Consider the following 20,660-nt stretch of genomic DNA (forward strand, 5'->3'; position numbering starts at 1 on the left):
AACTATATATGTTAAATTGAATAATATATAAGTAGTGTGCAATTTTTTCTTGTAAAATTTACTAGAGCTTTTCCAATTTTATCTGTGTTATAAATATAACACCTGGCTTTCCTGATACTTTCTGTGGTATGTTCACTGTTAATATGCTTTGCTTCTTTGCCTATTATTTTCCCTTTACACTTTTTTTGGTATAAAAATTGCCTTTCCCAAAATATTGAAACAAATATTTACCTAATGAATTGCTAGTTTCATTGTAAATTAATCATTTAATAGTCTGTGATTTTTTTAAAAAATAATTTTAGTTGTAGGTGGACACATTACCTTTATTTTGTTTATTTTTTTATTTATTGCTGAGAATTGAACTCATGACCTCACATGAGCTAGAAGAGTGTTCTACTGATGAGATAAAACCCCAGCTAGTGTGATTTCTCCTTAATTTTAACTTAGACACATGACATATATTTCAGGAACATACAAAATAACTAGTATTTCTATCAGGAATACAACATTAAAGATGCTAAAGAATATACCCTCATATCTTCTTGGTTTTGGTAACAACTCTTTTTTCACAACTAAAGATCTAAAAGTATTATCTCTTGAAAAAAAAAAAGAAAAGACAGAAGTGAGACAATTTCTTTACTTAATTGTACCAAAAAAGGAGTATTATTGTTATTTTTAAATAAAAGACTAAATAAAAATGTTAAAAATTTCTCAAAAAAAAAAGGAGTCAGACAAACTGTTTCTTGTCTAGAAAACCAACCTGACCATAATCTTGTGTGATGCTTTATTGTTGGAGTAAATGTGAGAGTAATCCAATGATCAGAATAAAGAATAGTTCAGAATGTCAGAGTTGGGGCATTAAGAGTGTGGTTCTGACAGGTTATCTGAGGAAAAGGATGAGTTGGATGGGTTGTAGAAAAAGAAAAGCATGGGATGTGGGTTACTGGCATCAAGCTGGGGACCTCAGATGCAACAGGTCAGAAAGTGGAGCAACAACATATTTAAGTTGGTTGAACAGTGCCTGGAGAGGAAGAAATTTCAAGGCTTGAAAGTAATAAAAATGAATGTGTCACATTTAATATATCTCTAATAGCAGGGAGCCAGTTATGTGTCATACTTATCTGATTACCCATTAACTTCTGGTCTTTAGGAATTTTCAAATATGAGGCCAGTGGCATAAGTGTCATGCTGTCACATTTTCTGTCTTCTCCCACTTAGGATTCACCTTTTTCTCATTTCTGAATCTTATGCATCCTCACCAGTTTTTTTCTTGCTCCTCAGATTTATTCTCCTACTACTTCACCACATTTTCTTCTTCTCTGCCCAGTATTTATTTTCTTCCACTATCTACTTCTTCAGATCCTTGACTTTCAACTATGGCACTTTCTTTGTTTTTCTTTGACATTTTTGTTTGGACTGACCATAGACTTGTGAAAATCATGTGTACTATGTCTCTGAGTTAGGGGGCCTGGACTGTGGAAAGTTATGGCAGTTGCAGTCTAGTTTTTTGGTGGAAAGCAGCAGCGGCTGCTACCACTTGTAGTATTCACAGAATATTTTGGTAAATTTTTTTTCTGTCAGAATAAAATCATGGCTCATAATATATGACTATGTAGTTAGTACAAAATAAATTTTCATAGTGGCTCTAAAAATTTTTATCACCAACAGAAGATTTGAAAATTTCCATTGCTTAGCATGTTTGTAATTTAAAGTCATTTTATTTTGTTAGATATTTTTTGCCTTTTTATTTCATGTTTTCCTCCTCATGGATATGCAATAGTGTATTGGCTTTTGTGTTAACTTCTCTTGGTAGTAATGATTTATACTCCTATTTGTATATTTATGTGCCAGTTGATTATTTCCTTCTTTGTGAAGTCCATTTACAAATACTTTCATTGTTCTTTACTCTTTTGGTATGTCTTTTTTCTTCACAAATATAACGCTTCATTTATTCTGCAATACAAATCTTTTGTTACATATGCACTTTACAAATATTTTCTCCCACTTCATGTTCCAGCTTTGATAACTGGATGTACATTGATCTATTTTTTTAAATGGCCTTCAGAGATATTAATACATAAAAATTTACAGGGAAATGTCTTAGAAGTTCAGTAACAGTGATAGCTGGTATATGTAGATTTCCCCTTTACAGTATTCAGATAAGCACCATGCACTTGTTTTGTAAGAGGATGAACAAGGTCATGCACAAAGTGTAAGTAAAATATTAATTGGAATTATCCAAATGGATTGAAAAAAATTTCACATTCCAGGTAAAACATGATAAGACTGCTCTCTGGACATGATACTGTCTGGTGTTCTGCATCAGAGTTTCACTCTCTGCAATGAATGCACTTATATTTAGTCATCTATGAATTTTGTCTCTTCATGATTTTTGAAGCAGTATATGATACCCCTCTTTATTCATCTAACATTTGTGGATCTTTAACCTGTCCTGCTCCATTCTGCTGACCCAGGGTCCCCTCACTTACTTTATTCTTTTGGGCATGATATTTCCTTTGTTGTAATTCTATCAAAAATTTGTGCAAATATCAGCTCATTAGAGGATCTGCCATCTATGATGCTATGGCTTCCAGATTCTGTGAGGTTTGAAGGTTGTAACCTGTTAGAATAACATCATGTTCTACAGAAAATTAGTTTGTCTGTCTTTATACTTTTGTAGGCTGTATCACCATGAGAAATACTGTGACTATAAAACAAGGAAAACAAGCAGTCACTAAAAGCTAGAATGATTCTCTTTTAGAGCCTCTAGAGAGAATGTAGCTTTTTTTAACATTTTGATATTAATCTTGTTTCATGAAAATAGAAACATCCATAAGTATAAAAAATAAATTTCTGTTGTTTTAATCTCTTACTTAGTAGCAATAGGAATTTAGAGATTTTACTTGGCTATGTTACCAAATGGAATTATGCTAAAGTGATAGGTATTTATAAAATATTGTCTTTTCAAAAACTAAGTGTAATATGTTCTATTATTTGCAGTGAGCAAAAGAGTAGAGTTGATTATCACAAAAATTTTCTGATCAGAATTGTTTTTCTTAAATTATAAGATATTTACTTCTGTTTTCTACTTGATTTAGAACAGGGGATTTGCTAGCTCTTGTTTTTTTTAACACTTTTTCTGGGTAAATGTGTTTGTTTCTGGTTTGTGGTCATGTCTTTTTGTTTTTGAATTGCAGGTAGTACAGTTTGTGAGATTCCCACCAATGTTTTTGACTTGGTCAAAATAAGGTATATGTAGCTTCCTTGTGTCTCTTGCTGTCTTAATTTTGTTCTTTCCCCAAATAACAGAGTTTCCAAAGTGGATATTTTCAAGGTCACAAAAAATTAAGTATGTAAAAGTAAGAAAAATGAGAAGGAATGGAAAAGCCAGCAAAGCACCTGTGCTTAAGCTTGTGGACAATATGATTAAGGTGATGAGTTTGTATTTGAATGATCTCAAACTATAAATAATAATCTCAAACTATAAATAATGATCTCAGACTATAAATAATAACATTGAAAATATATACCTATGAATATGTGGCATATAGGAAAAAAAATCTTCCATGAAGTACCTATCAACTAATATTTTGACAAAAAAGTCACTAATACATTTTTATCATTTCTCAGTATTACCTACTCAATTCTGTACATGGTATGCCATTTTCATTGTTTTTACCTTCCTGAGTTTTATAATATATTAGCATTTTTTTAAACCAGGGATTGAACCCAGTATTGCTTGACCATGGATCCACATGCCTAGTTCTTTTTATATTTTTATGAGATACAGGGTCTTGCTAAGTTGCTTAGGGCCTTGCTAAGTTGCTGAGTCTAAGTTTGAACTTATAATCCTCCTGCATCAGCACCCCGAGTCACCAGTATTATAGACATGTGCTTCTGTGTCTGGTATATATTAGCAAACTTATAATTAATACTTATTCCTCTTAGGATTTTTTAAACCTATGATTATATTGAATAAAAATTATAAAGTATATTTTTGATACTACAACATGTAGATAAACATTTATAATAGTTGCACAAAGAATACAAGAATCTAAACAGTCTCCATTAAGGTTTTTATATATTTTGTACTTAGTAAACTCATATAATATTGACTCTAATTAAATTAAGATGTTAAGATGGAAATTATTCTCATAGCAGCCAGTAAAACTAAAATAATGTGTCATTGAAATACTAAGAAAGAATAAACTGAGTAGAATAGTTATTTAAGAATAATTTGATTAAAATTTTTGTTTAAAGACTGGTAGTACTAATGATCCAAAATAAGAAAAAAATAAGAAATAAGTCAAATGTTCTTGAATGTTGAAATGAAAAATTGGTAGTACATCCATAAAATACAATAGTAGTCCTCACTACAAAGCAACACATTACTGAAGCACACATGCTGATAGACTCTCATGAATACTGCATGGTTCAGCAGCTGGATTTAAAATTATATTGAATGATGTCAGGCAAAATGAAAGTATGATTAAATATCCAGTACAGTATCCTCTTTCTGGAAAACAAAGTTTTCTTGGGAAAAAAATTATAGTTTTTTTTGGATGACATAAATATTTTCTGCTAGAAATGGTGATTTTTTATTATTCTATTAGTCAAAATTGTATATTTAGTATATGTGACATTAAAGGCACATATGTGTGACCTCACCAAAAATAAATATAGAAGTAGTGGGACTGGTCTATGTTGGAAAATTGGTAGAAGCATAGAAAAAATAAAACATGCCATGTAATAAGCAGATGTTGAATTTGGATAACTGGTATATTTTAACATTTATTTATTTACATTTATGTAATAAAACATTTCTATACTGGTTTATAAGATCTTGATTGCTTTCTGAGATCAAAGATGAAAAAATGGTATTGTCTGTCCTGAGCAAGGGTGATTCAAAATTTGTTAACTTTCAGATAATTTCTGAACCTTTCTTTATAGGATGCTTTATGTGTTTTTATATGTATAACATATTTCCATGGGAATTTTAAATGCTCTGTGTGTGAAATTATTAGGTATCTCAAAATATTCAGAACAGGTCTGAGGTTTTGTCTCAGTGGTAGAGGGTTCACCTGACATGTGCAAGGCTCTTAGTTTGATCCTTATAAAAATAAATAAAAATAAAGCTATTGTGTCCAACATCAACTAAACAATAAATATTTAAAAAAGATATTAGGAACAATTTGTGATTTGGTTTAGATTTCAAATTGGCTCAGTATAATTATTTTTTAGTTGTCAATGGACATTCGTTTTATTTATTTGTATGTGGTGTTGATCGAAGTGGAATTCTTCAGTTACTTAAATTCCTAGAGAAGTTGCATAATTATTGTGGCCTAGCAAAATTTTGAGGAAGGCAGTAGTAATTATGATTCCCAATCCTGACTAGCCTCTTAGTACCTATGGTTTAATAAAATTTGATTAATTTTGAATAGTCACACAAATGTCATCTGAAAGAAAAGGAAAAACATGTATGAATTGCAAAAATAGTTCTAATTCTTCATCCTTCTCTGTATCCAGGCAATTGACAATATTCTTTTGGAGCTGTTCTTATTGACAGGTAGGATCTGTTTTCCAATACTTTAATCTAGAATGGCTTATATTACAGCCAGTAAAATACAGTGAGTATAAAAATGTACTAGTACTATGCCTTGGCCTAAAGTGTCTTAAATTTTTCCTGATTTCCTTTGTATACCCCACCATCTCAAGGAAAGAAGCTAATATGATGATGATTGTGAATAAAAAGAGGTCATGTGGATGAGAAGAAAAATGCCACAGTGGACAGCCATCTCTCTTCCAGGAGCAGGGCTACCATGTCAAATAGCAGAGCATATGCAGGAAGGTCCCTAGCTGAAATCAGAGTAGCCCAGTTTAACCCAGTTTAAAAGGGGCTTTCTCATACACTGATCATTTCAATCATGAATGTGTAAGTTTTGTGTAGTTTGTAATATTTGATAGCTAATCAACAAATATATCCAATGCAAACAGTAAATCAGAGTTCAACACTTGCTGATTTCAAAATCACTAAATTGAAATGGCATGCAAGAAGTACAGATTTTCCCCCTGATTTAATATTGAAAGTCATATTAAATGATTTTGAGTTTTGCAGAAATGTATGCAGACATGAACTTAAACTCACACCATACTCCTCACAAGAAGATGAACCATACAACCATAGCCATATTACTAGGATCAAGGCCCAAAGGCAAAATAAAAAGTTTTAATTTTTTCCTTCACATCTAAATCCTGATGTCAAGGTGTAAACACATGTGAAGACATAGAAATCCTTCCCCTTGTTCACTTTCTAATAAATAAAAGGACTGAGATTTGCAAGGTAGTCATTTGGAAAGATGGATTGCCTTTGTGAACTCTCATTTTATATCATTCTGCTGTAGTCTAATAGAAATCATTTCTTGCTCATTTGGTCTAAAAGAGGGTTATTGGGCAGGAAGACATAAAATAAAAAAGAGGGTTGAAGTCATTCAATTTTCTGTTGTAAGAAGAACCAGAGCTCTGTAATGTACATTTTCAATGTGGCAGCCATTACTCATATGTGGGTAATGAGTTTTTGGAATATGGATGATATACATTAAGAAGTATTAGAAATGTAAAACACAGTGAGGATTGAATGTTTAATGAGAAATAAATGTATTAGGCCTGGGGTTGTGACTTAGCAGTAGAGACCTCACCTACTTTATGCAAGGTCCAGTTCTCAGCACCACATAAAAATAAATAAAAAAATAAATATATATAAATAAGGTTATTTTAAAAAAATGTTAAAAATATTGTTAAAAATTTTTATTAGTAATATATTAAAATTATAACATTTCATATATATTGGGTTAGAGTTATGGTACACATATGAATTATAATCAGTTGTATTATAATAAAATTTTATGATATTTAATAATTTCTAAATTATTTCTATAAATTTTGTGACAACATATAAATTATAATAATTTATAGTAATTTAGTTATAAATTATTATAATTATTTATTTTAATTGTTTTACTTATGAACTCTGAAAGTTTAGTTGCACATATATTTTTCAGTTACTTCTACTGAACTTTGATGCTGTAGAAGATTGTCTACTTTTTTCAAGATCTGATGCATCTCCAAAATTCCAGCATATGGGCTGAATGTGTTGATGCATACCTGTAATCTTGTGACTCAGAACACTTAGAAAAGTTGATCACAAGCTGAGGTCCAGCCTCAGTGACTTAGGTAGACCTGGGCAAACTTTTTGAAAATAACTGGGAATATGGCTCAATAATGCATCACTGAGATCTATCCCTGGAACCAATAAAACAAACAAAAATAAACCTCGTGAAGCCCAAACATGAAGATTATAAAACCAAAAAAAATGTAAAATAATTTTCAATGTACTATTTGTATTTGTGAATCTATGTTGTTGATATTATTGTTATTGATAATTGACATAACTTTATATTCACCTTAAATATAAATGTTCTTTTGCATGTCCAAGTCTTCTTCCACATAGAAAGCTCTATCTGAGAAAGAAAATAACCAAGGATCTGTCAATCATTGATGCAGCACCCTGAGTTCTAAATGTTTCACCTGTCACTCAGTGGCAGAGGTGTCTGAGGCAGGTATTTTGTCCATTCAGTTAAAAATTATCCAATCAGAGGTGATTGTGATGGTCATTATTCAATCATAAACAACCAAAGAATAGAGGACAAGTTTCAAAATTCTGGGAGATCTTTATCTCTGGCCTAGTTAAATCTCTAGATCCATCAGGTTTTGTGATACCTGGGAGGTTCTGTCACAGGTTCTTTCACTCTGACCTTCAGGAGCTAGAGTATTTGTAGAAATGATAAGTCTGCAGGGAGGCATTCTGAAACAGAAGATAGGGGGCCAGTTGAAAATAGAACTAATTGTGGGGAATTGAACTTTCCTGAGGTCAGGTTTGGAGTCAAATTTTGATGGGGCTCAATATTCCATCATCTCTGGGCCACATAATGGGACCTGACAGGATACTACATTTATGACCTGTTCCAGATTGTTGGCCTCAGCCTTGGCTTAAACTCTCTGTACCTCCTTGCCACACACCTTCAGAGCACATATTAAATATATAGTTATGACCTGAGAATTCTTACTCATGTAAATAATTCATATTTGGAAGTAGTTGTGGCCCATTAGGTATTCAATTTCTTTTTACTTCCCAGATGTTACCCACTTTTTTGTGTGTATTTTCCAATAGTATGGTAAGCATGAGTTTCCTAAATGCCATATTTTCTCAATTAACTCACTGTATTAGGAAGTATGCTTCTCCATTGTACATTTCAAATAACATAACATTTTAATTCATCTTTTTCTCTGTGTTCTGGATAAATTTTTAAAAAAATATGTTTGTGTACATGCACAAGAGAGAAAAATAGGATTATCACTTGAAACTGTAAAAAAAAGTTTGGAATCTAATGCCATGTGTGAAAGCATGTCTACAATTCCAAACTCAGGAGGCTAAGTCAGGAGGATCACAAGTTTGAGAATAAAAAATAAAAGAGAGAATGTCTCTCAGTGCTTAAACACTCCTGGGTTCAATGCTTGGTACCAAAATATAAAATCATATAACTTCTTATCTATTTGTCTTCTGAAAGCATGGATAGCAGGTTTAGGGCCCCCTTAAAAAAACTTTACAGTGTGATGTGTCTTCAATGAATGCCATGTCTTTTACTGGTCCTGAGTGTCAGCACTGCATAAAGGTAATCCAAGGTGCCCACAGCTGCCATGTTTGATGAATTGCCTAGTGAATATCAACACCTGTGTAATCATTACTTTCTACAAAGCAACTTATTGGGAAATGGCTCACCTGGTCAGACTTGCTGGTTACTCTAGAGATTACAGGAATATCCTGTATAGGTTTTATATAAATATAACATGTATTGAAATATTAATATAATTGTCTTCTAATTTTAGATTCAGCTCCCCCGAAACACATTGAAGTTCAGTCACTTAGCTTCTGGAATTAAAGAGAAAGGGAAAAATGATCACTATTATTTTTCCTTTATCCATCTAATGAGGAAACATTAAAAGTTCTAATAATGCAGAATGACAATAAACTATGACAAAAATCAGGAAGACAATTCTAGACTATTTGTGAAGGAGTCTTCAAGGGAAAACTCACTACATGCAGATAGGAAGGCATAGTGTATTGCCTCATGGTCAGGGTGGTCACCAAATATTTAAGCCAATTAAATGCTGAATAGAGACTGTCTCATTTTAGTTTTACTTTCTTCTTAGCTATGGAATGTAATTTATGGCTAGTATTAAAAAGATATACAAGGGGCTGGGGATGTGGCTCAAGCGGTAGCGCGCTCGCCTAGCATGCGTGCGGCCCGGGTTCGATCCTCAGCAGCACCACATACCAACAAAGATGTTGTGTCCGCCGAGAACTAAGAAAAAATAAATAAATGTTAAAATTCTCTCTCTCTCTCTGTCCCCCTCTCTCACTCTCTCTTTAAAAAAAAAAAAAAAAAAAAAAAAAAAAAAAAAAAAGATATACAAATTTTTCCTAAGAGTAAAGATAGAGGTAATTTCAGATTAAAATCATACACAAACTAAGGTCAGTTAAGTTAGTTCTTAATAATATATGTGGCTATATTTCTATTGTCATGGAGCTATTTCTAAAATATCAGATTAGACAAACTCAGATATGCATAATGAGTGAATTTTTAAAATTCTAAATGGATATTGCAATAATGGGAAAGCATCAAATATAAGATCTTGATGCATCCCAAAATTTAGCCAGTAAATGGCTTGTTTTTAGAGGGAAGTGTAAATAAAGAAGTTGAAAGTGGAATGCATCAAAGAACGGTAAATTATTCATATCCAACTGGCATATTTTGTCATTCCAATAATTACAACTACTGGGAGGTTAGGGCAAAAAGTTCACAAGTTCAAACTTTGTGGAGCAACTTAGTAAGACCTTGTCTCAAAAAATTAATTAATTAGTTAATTAATTAAAAAGACTAAGAATACATTTCAGTGGCAGAATGCCCCATTATCAAAAGAATAAATAAAAATTCAAAATGAAAAAGTATTTTACACAAAAGCCAGCCTATACTTAGGAGATTTAAAAAAAAAAAAAGTTGTGTATGTTGCTATAGGCTGACATCACATGATTTAATGTACAAAGGGTAGAACATAGAGGGAAAATTTAAGGTAAGGTTGTATAAACAATATTTTGCTCTTATCACTAAATATAAAAGTGTTAAATTAATTGGTTTTGATGGCAAAAAAATGGAAATATTGCAGTGTGAGTGTCTGAATCACCATAGTTTAAATAGGGATAATTTTCTTAATGATGATGGTGAGGGAGATTTTCCTACTGAAGCAAATAACCAAAACTAGAGGGTATTTTTTCAACCATATATTTCCTAAAAATTTCTATGTGCTCTATTTCCCTCTAACATTTTTCATATTCTCTATGTATTTTCCATTGTGAGTTTCCTGAGTTTCATATTTTATAGAAGCTGGTATGTATAAGTAAATTGTATTTATTTGTTCTTTAAGTAGTTAGTTTTATTAAAACATGTAACTTGAGTGTGTAGTTGTAGAGACTCCAATTTATGAAACACTCATCAGAAATATAGATCTTATTCTGGGGCTTGCAACTAATAACTCAGATGAGTGAAATTCGACAGGAGTGAATCCAAAACTTGCGGCATCTCTACTAAGTGGTATCAGTGTTGAATTATTAGACTACTAGTTGTTGGAATATTGGTTTTTGTGCAATTTTACACATTTGGTATTAAAAGTGGTTGCAAATCCAGGGTGGTCAGGCACACTTGTAATCCTACTAATTTGTAAGAATGATTCAGAAAGATGTCAAGTTTGAGGCCAGTCTCAGTAATTTAGAGAGGCCCTAATCAAATTGGTGAGTCCTTGTCTCAAAAAGAGTAATAATAATCAAAAGCACAGGGGATGCAGCTCAAGGGTAGGGTGGCCCTGGGTGAAATTCCTAATTTCATTTTTTAAAATTGTTATTTTTATTTGTTATTAGCATTACAATAGAATTTATTTTAACACATTGCACACGTGGAACATAACTTCTCATTCCTCTGACTATACATGGTGCTCAGTCACAGAAGTTGTTTAATCATATATGAATATAAGATAATGATGTCTGTATCATTGTATGATCCTTTCCCTACCCACACCCCAACTCTTCTCCTCCCACTTCTCTACATAATCCAAAGTTCCTTTGTTTTTTACTACCCCTCCAACTATGAAATAACATCTGCTAATCAGATAAAATATTTGGCTTTTGTTTTTTGGAGATTGGCTTATTTATTTTTAGCAATAATTTTCTAATTACATCAATTTACCTGCAAATGCCATAATTTTATTTTTTAAGGCTGAGTAATATTGCACTGTGTATATGTAGCATATTTTGTTTATCCATTTATCTGTTGAAGGGCATCTTGGTTGTTTCTGTAGTGAAGCTCTTGTGAATATAACTGCTATAAACATTGAGGTTGCTGCATCACTGTAGTATTCTGATTTTAAGTCCTTTGAAAATAAACTGAAGAGTGGGATAGCTGGTTAAAATGGTGGTTTCATTTCAATTTTTCTGAGGAATTTTCATACTGCTTTTCATAGTGGTTGCAAAAATTTGCAGCACCAGCAATGTATGATTGTACATTTTTTCACACATCCTCATCAACACTTAATATTGCTTATATTCTTGAAAGTTGCCATTCTTCCTGAAATGAGATGAAATCTTAGATTTGATTTCATTAATTACTAGAGATGTTGAACACTTTTCGTGTTTCTTAATCAATTGTATTTCTTCTTCTGTGAAGTTTCTGCTTATTTCCTCGGCCCATTTATTGATTGGAATATTTGTGGTTTTGGTGTTAAAATTTTTGTGTTCTTTATGTATACTGGAGATTAAGACTATCTGAGGTGTGTGGTAATGATTTTATTCTTTTCTTAGTCTCTCTCTTCACATTTTTGTATCCTTTGCTGATAAGAACATTTTTTGTTTGAATCAGTCCCATTCATTGGTTATTAATATTACATCTTTAGCTATAGGATCCTTTTTTTAAAAAGTGGAGTCTTAAGTTAACATGATAAGTGTTTGGGCCTACTTTTTCTTTTGTTATGTGCATGTTTTCTTTTCTACTCCCCTAAGCTTCTGGTTCACTTTGAGTTGACTTTTTTACAGGGTGAAAGATAGTGGTTAATTTCATTTTCTTATATAAGAATTTTCAGTTTTTCCAGCACCACCTTTGAATAAGGGGTCTTTTCACTAATGGATGGGTTTTGGCAGCTTTGTATATATAAGATAACCGTATTCGTTTGGGATTGTCTTTGTCTTTTGTACCATTTGTCTGTATTTCTAATTTTGTGCCAATACCCTGATATTTTTCTTACTATTGATCTGTAGTATAATTTAAATTCTGGTATTGTGATGCCTTCTACTTCATTTTTCTTGCTAAGGATTTCTTTGACTATTCTGGGTCTTTTTTTTTGCAAATAAATGTCATGATTGCTTTTTCTATTTTTATGAAGAGTTTTAATAGAAATCGCATTGTATCTGGATAATGCTTTTGGTAGTTTGGCCATTTTGAATATATTAATTCTGTTTTTCCAAGCATAGGGGAGACTTTTTCTATCTTCCAAGGTCTTCTTCACCTTCTTTTTAGTGTTCTATGGTTTTCCTTGTTGAGGCCTCTCAACTGTTTAGTTAGATTGATTCCTAGAATTTAATTTAAAATTGTTTTTCTAGTTGTAGTTGGACACAACTCCTTTATTTCACCAATTATTATTGAGGATCAAACCTCATGCCCTGCACGTGCCTGGTGAGCACTCTACCATTGAGCCAAAATCCCAGCTCCCAGTATTTCATATATTTGTGGTTATTATGAGTGGGTTAGTTTTCTTAATTTCTCTTTCAGTGGATTTATCACTAGTGTATATGGGAAAGTTTTGATTTATGGGTTTGTTTTTATATCTTATTACTTTGCTGAAATTCCTTAATAGTTTTAGAAGTGTTCTGGTGAATTTTTTGGAACTTTTGCATAAAGAATCATGTTGAAAAAAAAAGTGATACTTTGAGTTTTTCTTTACGTATTTATACCAAATTAATTTATTTTATCTCTCTGATTATTTTGGCTACAGATTCAACTATGTTTAATAGAAGTTGTGGGAGAGTGCATCTTTGTATTTTTTTAATTCTTTATTTTTTTTTTATCTAGAATGATGTTGTCTCTGGGTTTAGCATAGATAGCTTCACAATATTGAGGTATTTTTCTACTGTCCCTAGTTTTATTTATTTATTTATTTATTTTTGTTTGTATGTTCTAATTCTTTTAGGTAAAGCAACATCTGGGGTTTCATAAATTGACTTCCAGAACACTAGTATGTAATCAAATCAAACCTTTATTAAAGCACACACAAAGTCTGTTCACTGATCAGCCCAGAACAATTGCAAAGGTACTACTTTTAAGCCTTAAAATGAAAAAAGAGGCATTTGTAGGTTTAGCCAATGCAAGAAAGCCAAGTTACAGAATAAGGAGTATGCAGTCAGGTGGCCAGAAGCTTAGCCAATCACAACTAGCCCTTTCACCTCAATTACAAAAACAGAGCCACATTACCCTAGTTGCAGAAACAATGCCCCAGTCATGACCTTTCTATTCAGAATGGCTGTTTTACAAAATGGAGTTACAAAACACAGTGGAGTCACTTTGGCTTGGCTATCACATAATTAGTTATACATGACAGCAGAATGCTCTTCCATTTTTTATATACAAATTTTCTCTAGTTTTTCTAGTGTTTTGAACATGAAGAGGTGCTGTGTTCTTTCAATGCTTTTTCTGCAGCTATTGATATAATTATATAATTTTTTCTCTAAGACTATTAATTGGATATTTGACAATTATTAATTTTCAATTGTTGAACAAACCTTGCATCCCTCAGATAAACCTCACTTGAAAAACTCAAGTGAGTTTTGATGTTGTAGTCTAAAAAAGCAAAATACATTTTTAAATAATGTTCTTGTTTTATGGTATAATTAAGTAATGAGAATACAGACAATGTTGGGGGTTGCCATCAAAATAAACATGGGGGCTGATGAAAGCTTTGGTGTTTCTCACTGATCTCATATATCTTCTATACATAGAAGTAACAACTATCTTCTGAATCTTGTTATTACTTACAATTTTCTTATGTATATGTCAAGTGTCATTTTTTAGTTGTTGTGCTTCTTTTAATTATTCAGTTACTTATTGCAACTTTAATTTATTCATTAAGATTATGACAGATTTTTTTATGACTTCTTTTTTTAGTGTTTTATTTTTTACCAATTTAATTGCTTATAACAAATTATTGGGGTGGGGAAATACCTCGGTTGGTAGAGTGCTTGACTTGCATGCACAAGGCCCTCTGTTTAATACCCAGTTCCACAAAATAAAGTACCACATGGAATGATTGAAGTCACTTCCTGATGTGAGAGCCAGCTCTTCTAACTCTGATTAGAACATATTTCAAATTAAAAACTGTCAAAGATTATATGCTGATGTGATATGTATTTATTTCAGGAAACATTGACATTCAGGGATGTGGCCATTAATTTCTCTGAAGAGGAGTGGAAATGCCTGAACTCTGCTCAGAAGATTTTATATAAAGATGTGATGTTAGAGATCTATAGAAACCTGGTATTTGTGGGTGAGCATACATTTTATTCAGAATTCCGAATTCACCATAGATATTTAATTTTTAATGTTGTATAATGTTCATTGGCTGCTTCTATTCTGCATGAAAAAGTTTTATATTCTTGTTTTAGGATGAAAATTGGGCATTAGTTTATTTAAGAAAAAATGTTAAAGATTTTCTTTTCATCTTTAACCTATCTTTTCTTTATTCTTTTTTGTTAGTTGAATGTAGTGCTCACAATCTGGAGATTGAAAATGGTTCCAAACTATTTTAGTGTTTTTGTCATGGAAAAAAATTTTCTCTAAAATGTTGTATGGTCTCTCTCTCTCTCTCTCTCTCTCTCTCTCTCTTTCTCTCTCTCTCTCTTTCTCTCTGTTTCTCTCTCTCTCTCTCTTAGAGGACAGCATTAAGAAACATCAGAAGTTACAAAGAGAATACCAAAATGAGTCATATTTCATTTTCCAATAAACACTTCTTGCTGTCTCTAAGTCATCCTTGGTCACCATTCTGTTCCCCCCAAAATAATATGGGAATTTGAAAAAAAAAACATAGGTACAGTAGATATATATTCAAGTGGGTAGAAATCAATGAAGCAAAAAATATAGATAAAAGTTCCAAATGTCAAGGAAAAAAATCACCTTTTTAAAATGTTGAGAAGCTAAAATAAAAGAAAAGATTTTATAAAAACAGATTTATTTCTCTTTCAAACATTAAAAAGCATAAGCTGTTCTGTTTTTACCATGCTTCCTAATTCATTAAGCTCCTTCTTTTTCTTCATTGATCTCACTACATTCAAATTAACAAAGAATATTCTTATGCCTGTGAGGATTTGCATAATTTGACTGATGTGTATTGATATTGGAGGGTTTCCTAGAATATCTGTGCGAGTTCTAAATACTTCTAGGTTAAACCATTGTAATATGTTAATATCATATAATATTTTAAAGAAACTTTTAATATAATTTAATTACTTATTCATTCATATTTTTTACATCAGAGCATTTTATGAATGCCTACAGTGGATTTTTTGTGGAGTTTCTCTGCTGTGTCATGGGAAGCAGTAATTCTCAATGGCTGCTCATAGTAGTTATATAAGTGTAGCTGAAAATTGTGGTTTAAAGAAAGATTTCTAAGGGTGGAGCTGTTGCTCAGTGGCACAGTGCTTGCCTAGCATATAGGAGACACTGTGTTTGATCCTTAGTGCCACAAAAAAAAATAAGTAAGTAAAGAATTAATTAAATCAAATTTAAAAAGTCATTCTGTCTATCCATAACTAAAACAAAAGCATAAAATAAGTATTTCTAAAGTAATATATTTATTCAGAATTTTGTGGGTTACATTTTCTCTAATTCTTGTGTCTCTTTTTGAGTTATACTATTTAGAGTAGTGTCAGTGTTGTTAAGTAGGTTTCCTGACATAAGTTAATACTGTTTTTATTTTATTTTATTTTATTTTAAGAGAGAGGGGGGGGGAGAGAGAGAGAGAGAGAGAGAGAGAGAGAGAGAGAGAGAAATTTTTAATATTTACTTTTTAGTTATTGGCAGACACAACATCTTTGTTTTGTATGTGGTGCTGCAGATCGAACCAGGGCTGCACGCATGCCAGGTGAGCGTGCTAGTGCTTGAACGACATCCCCAGCCCTGTTTTTATTTATATGCCTATGTGATATAATTGAATAGAAATTTTCATGACTTTTCACTTTAGGACAATATTAGGTGAAATTTAAATGCTCATAAACAATGTGCCTATTTTCAATAAACTTTTATTTTACTTAATGTATAAATATTACCCTTGTTTTGTTTATTCTGTTTATGTGATTATTTACATAATTTATCTAAATTTTATGATATAAATACATATAAGCATAGATGTATGTATACTGGAGATTGAAGTAAGAGGTGCTATAATACTGAGCTATATCTCTAGCCCCTTTTGACTTTTATTTTGAAACAGATTCCTACTAAGTTGCTGAAGCTAGATTTGCATTTCTATGTCTCAGCCTTCCAAGTAGCTAGAAGTACTAACACATTCCTCATCTTTATACAAATAAATTTGTTCTTTTGTTTAGGAATAAGATGTTAGATTTTAAAAGTAACAAAGATTTTCAAATTTCTGTTCATTTATAAAAGGTTTTTAAAATTGTAGTTGTGATCAAAACCATTAATTTACTTATGATTAAATTTACTGTCTTTTAAATGTTCTGTTCAATAGTGGTGATTCAAATGGTTTTGTAGCATATTTCTAGAAAGTTTGTATCACATAAAAGTAAAATTCAATTCTCTCCAAAAACAAGTGCTCATTTTTCCTTTCACCTTTCCATCCCAGACACCATTCTTTTTGGCCTGTATGTTTAGTTAAATTACATATCTCATAAGTAGAATCTCATGATATTTGTTTTTGTGAATGACTTATTTCACTTAGCATACTATACTAAAAGTTGATCATTGTACATATTATGTAATTTATTATCTCCATAAAGTTTGAAATAATTTCATAGTTCATCCAAAATTTCCTACATCCACTCATCTGAAGGGACATTTTATAGGCTTTCCACATTTTTCTCTATTAAATGATGTTTTAATGAGCATATATTATTAACTATATTTTGAGTTGATCATCAAATTGATGATTTGCTTCGAGCCGTTTATGTATTATCAATTTTGTTATATATGGCTTCCTCATTTAACTTCATGTTAACATAAAACCATTCAACATGCAGCTTTTATTAGTTTTATATCAGGAAGCATTTTTTAAAATTTTAATATGTCTCCTTATTTATGCAACATGGATACCTCATAGAATTTTTAAAAATAAGTTACTTTGTTTTTGCAAAAGTAATATTGAGTGTTTTATATGTACTACATGGACTTCTTAGATCACTTTGGGTAGTATAGGCACTTTTTCTTTTTTGTACTAGTGATACTTAATCACTGAACCACACCCACAGGCCCTTTTTTGAATACATGGAATTGACTTCAGGGGTATTGCCCACTGAGAAACATTTAAAGCTCCATTTTGTATTTTATTTAGAGACATGATCTCATTTGATTGCTTAGCCCCTCAATTTTGCTGCAGCTAGCTTTCAACTCTTGATCCTTGTATCTCAGCCTCTGGAGCTGCTGGGATTACAGGCATGGGCTACCACACCTGGCTGACAGCCCTCTTTATATTTTATTTTTTGACCACTCTTGCAAAGTTCTATAGGGCCTTGCTAAATTTTGGAATTTGGCCTTAAACTCTTATTTATGAATTTTTGAATATCACTTCCATTTTAATTTTCCACAAAATTACTTTATGTTAGAAAGCAATTTCTGTATTTTAATACTTATTAACACTTGTTTGAACTCTGAACCTGGTCTTTTGGGAATAATATTCCATAAACTATTGAGAAGATTGCTTATTATTTTGAATTGACTGGGATCAGCCCCAGGTACTACTCTAGCAAGAAACTTTTCATGGGCTGGGGATATGGCTCAAGCGGCCCGGGTTCCATCCTCAGCACCACATACAAACAAAGATGTTCTGTCCACCGAAAACTGAAAAATAAATATTAAAAATTCTCTCTCTCTTCCTCTCACTCTCTCTTTAAAAAACAAACAAACAAACAAACAAAAAACCTTTCCATGATGAGTAGAAAAAAATCACCTACAACATGTAGTTGAGGATAACTTATTTTGTAGTGGTTCCTAAAATCCATTCTACACACTAGCGAAATTTATTTTTTTTATATATTTCTCATCCTAGTAAAGCTTTGGTTCATATGTTGAAAATGTATGCAACTCAGTAATAAGGGGTGCTAAGCGTGGTGTCTTTGGTAACAGGGATTATGAGGCTTCCAAATCATCAAGAAGTATGACAATGGTGAAGGCCTTTTATATTTCTGCTTTTTTTTTCCTTGCACACACACACACACACACACACACGATCTATTGCATATAGTTTGTTATAGACATACAATATAATATATATACAATGTATGAAATTTATTAGTATAAGCTTTTTATAAAACATTGTTTTATAAATGTTAAAATTCTTATCTTTATTTATTCCTGATAGTTGTTGTATATTCCCCAAACAATTAAATTAAAAATATAAATGATGATGTATAGTGTATCTTATTTCATAAATTTAGCATATCTTAAGCATGCTAGTGATTTGAACCTTTACCTAAGTGTTTTAAAAATAGGATCTGGCCAGCCTTGGTGGTATATTTTAATAATCTCAGAAACTCAGGAAGCTAAGGAAGGAGGAAAGAAAGTTTGAGATAAGACTCACCAACTTACCAAGTTTTTGAACTAAGAATGGTTATTGGATATTTAAATCTTTTTATAAGTATATTGAAATTGTTTAATTTTTGTTTGCTAATATAGTAATGTGCATTGTGTTTTGAATGGCAAACCAGTTTTGCAAAATTAGCCTAAATCTCATTTAGTTGTGAGGTATTGTTCTTTTTATATATTATTTTATTTAATTCATTAAAGTTTTGGTTGGGAGCTGGATATGGTGGCATAGGCTTTTAATCCCAGCTACTCTGAGGCATGAAGATCACAAGTTCAAGGCTAGGTTGGGTAACTCAGTGAGACCCTGTATCAAAATAAAAATGGCTGAGCATGTGGCATTACCCTAGCCACATTAGAGCATTAGCTTAGCATGTGTGATGCCCTGAGTTCTATCCCTTTTTACAACCCTACACCCCACACATTTTATATAGGATTTTGCATCTGTGTTCATGAGGGGTGTCACAATTTCTTTTAATGTCGTTGTCTAGCTTTGATCGCAGGTTAATGCTGGCCTCAGAGTAAGTTAGGAAGTATTTACTCCTCTTTAGGTTTCTTAGAGAATTGGTATACGTTTTCTTTGTCCTACATGTGTGTTGGACTTTACCAGTGAAGCTATCTGGATCTGAAAGAAAAAAAAAAATTAAGGGAAGATTTTCAAACTACAAATTCTTTTTAAAATAAACTTTATTTATAAATAAATGTTTAAAAAATAAATTCAATTCAGGTTTTCTCTGTAGGTGAGTTTGGTGGTATATTTCTAGAAATTTGTCCTCTTCATTTAGGTTGATGCATTTATTGGCATAAAATTTTCCATAATATTTTCTATTTTTCATAATATTTCAACATGTTTTTTAATATTTCTACAAACTATTGAGATATAACCCTTTTTCCTGATATTGGTAAAATGTATATTCTCTCTTTTTTCCCTCATCAGCCCAACTAGATGTTTACCACTTTCATCTGTCTCCTCAAAGAACCAGTGTTTTTTTTTTTTTTTTAATCCCTTTGGTGCTTGGGATCAAGCCAAGGCCTTAGACATGCTAAGCACATACTGAGCTATACCCCAGTCCCAAACCAGCATTTAGTTAGTTTATTTTTCTCTATTTTTTTATTTTTTAATCTTTCTGCTCTTTCTTCATTACTTCCTTTTCTCATTTACTCTCTGCATGTAATTTTAATTATTTCTTTTGCCATATTTTTAAATTTTCATACGTAAAATGTGGTTCTTTGAAGATCGTGATTTAAATTGTTTCTTTCCTGAGACGTAAAAAGATATTGAGGCACAGAGAAGTTAAAACAGACAAGCAGTTAAGATGAATAGCCTATGTTCTTTTTCTTCCAGTGTAATAAATATAATAGAGGAAGTAAAGGTCATGGAGAATATAGAGAGCCAGTGCTTAGCTTTAAGGAGTGGGATTAAGAGAACCTAGGAGGGCTGGGGCTGTAGCTCAGTGGTGGAGTTCTTGCCTTACACATATGAGGCACTAGGTTTGATCCTCAGCACCATATAAAAAATAAATAAATAAAGATTAAATAAAAAGAACCTAGTAGGAACTGATGTTTGAGGTACATTACTTTGTGCCAGTGGTTGAACTTTGGGGTGCTCTGCCACTGAGTCACTTCCCCCGTTCTTTTTATTTTTTATTTTGGGGCAGGGTCTCAGTTGCTGAAGTTGGCCTTGAACTTATGATTCTA

The sequence above is a fragment of the Ictidomys tridecemlineatus genome, chromosome 10 (genome assembly GCF_052094955.1).
Source record: "Ictidomys tridecemlineatus isolate mIctTri1 chromosome 10, mIctTri1.hap1, whole genome shotgun sequence".
Taxonomy (NCBI): Eukaryota; Metazoa; Chordata; class Mammalia; order Rodentia; family Sciuridae; genus Ictidomys; species Ictidomys tridecemlineatus.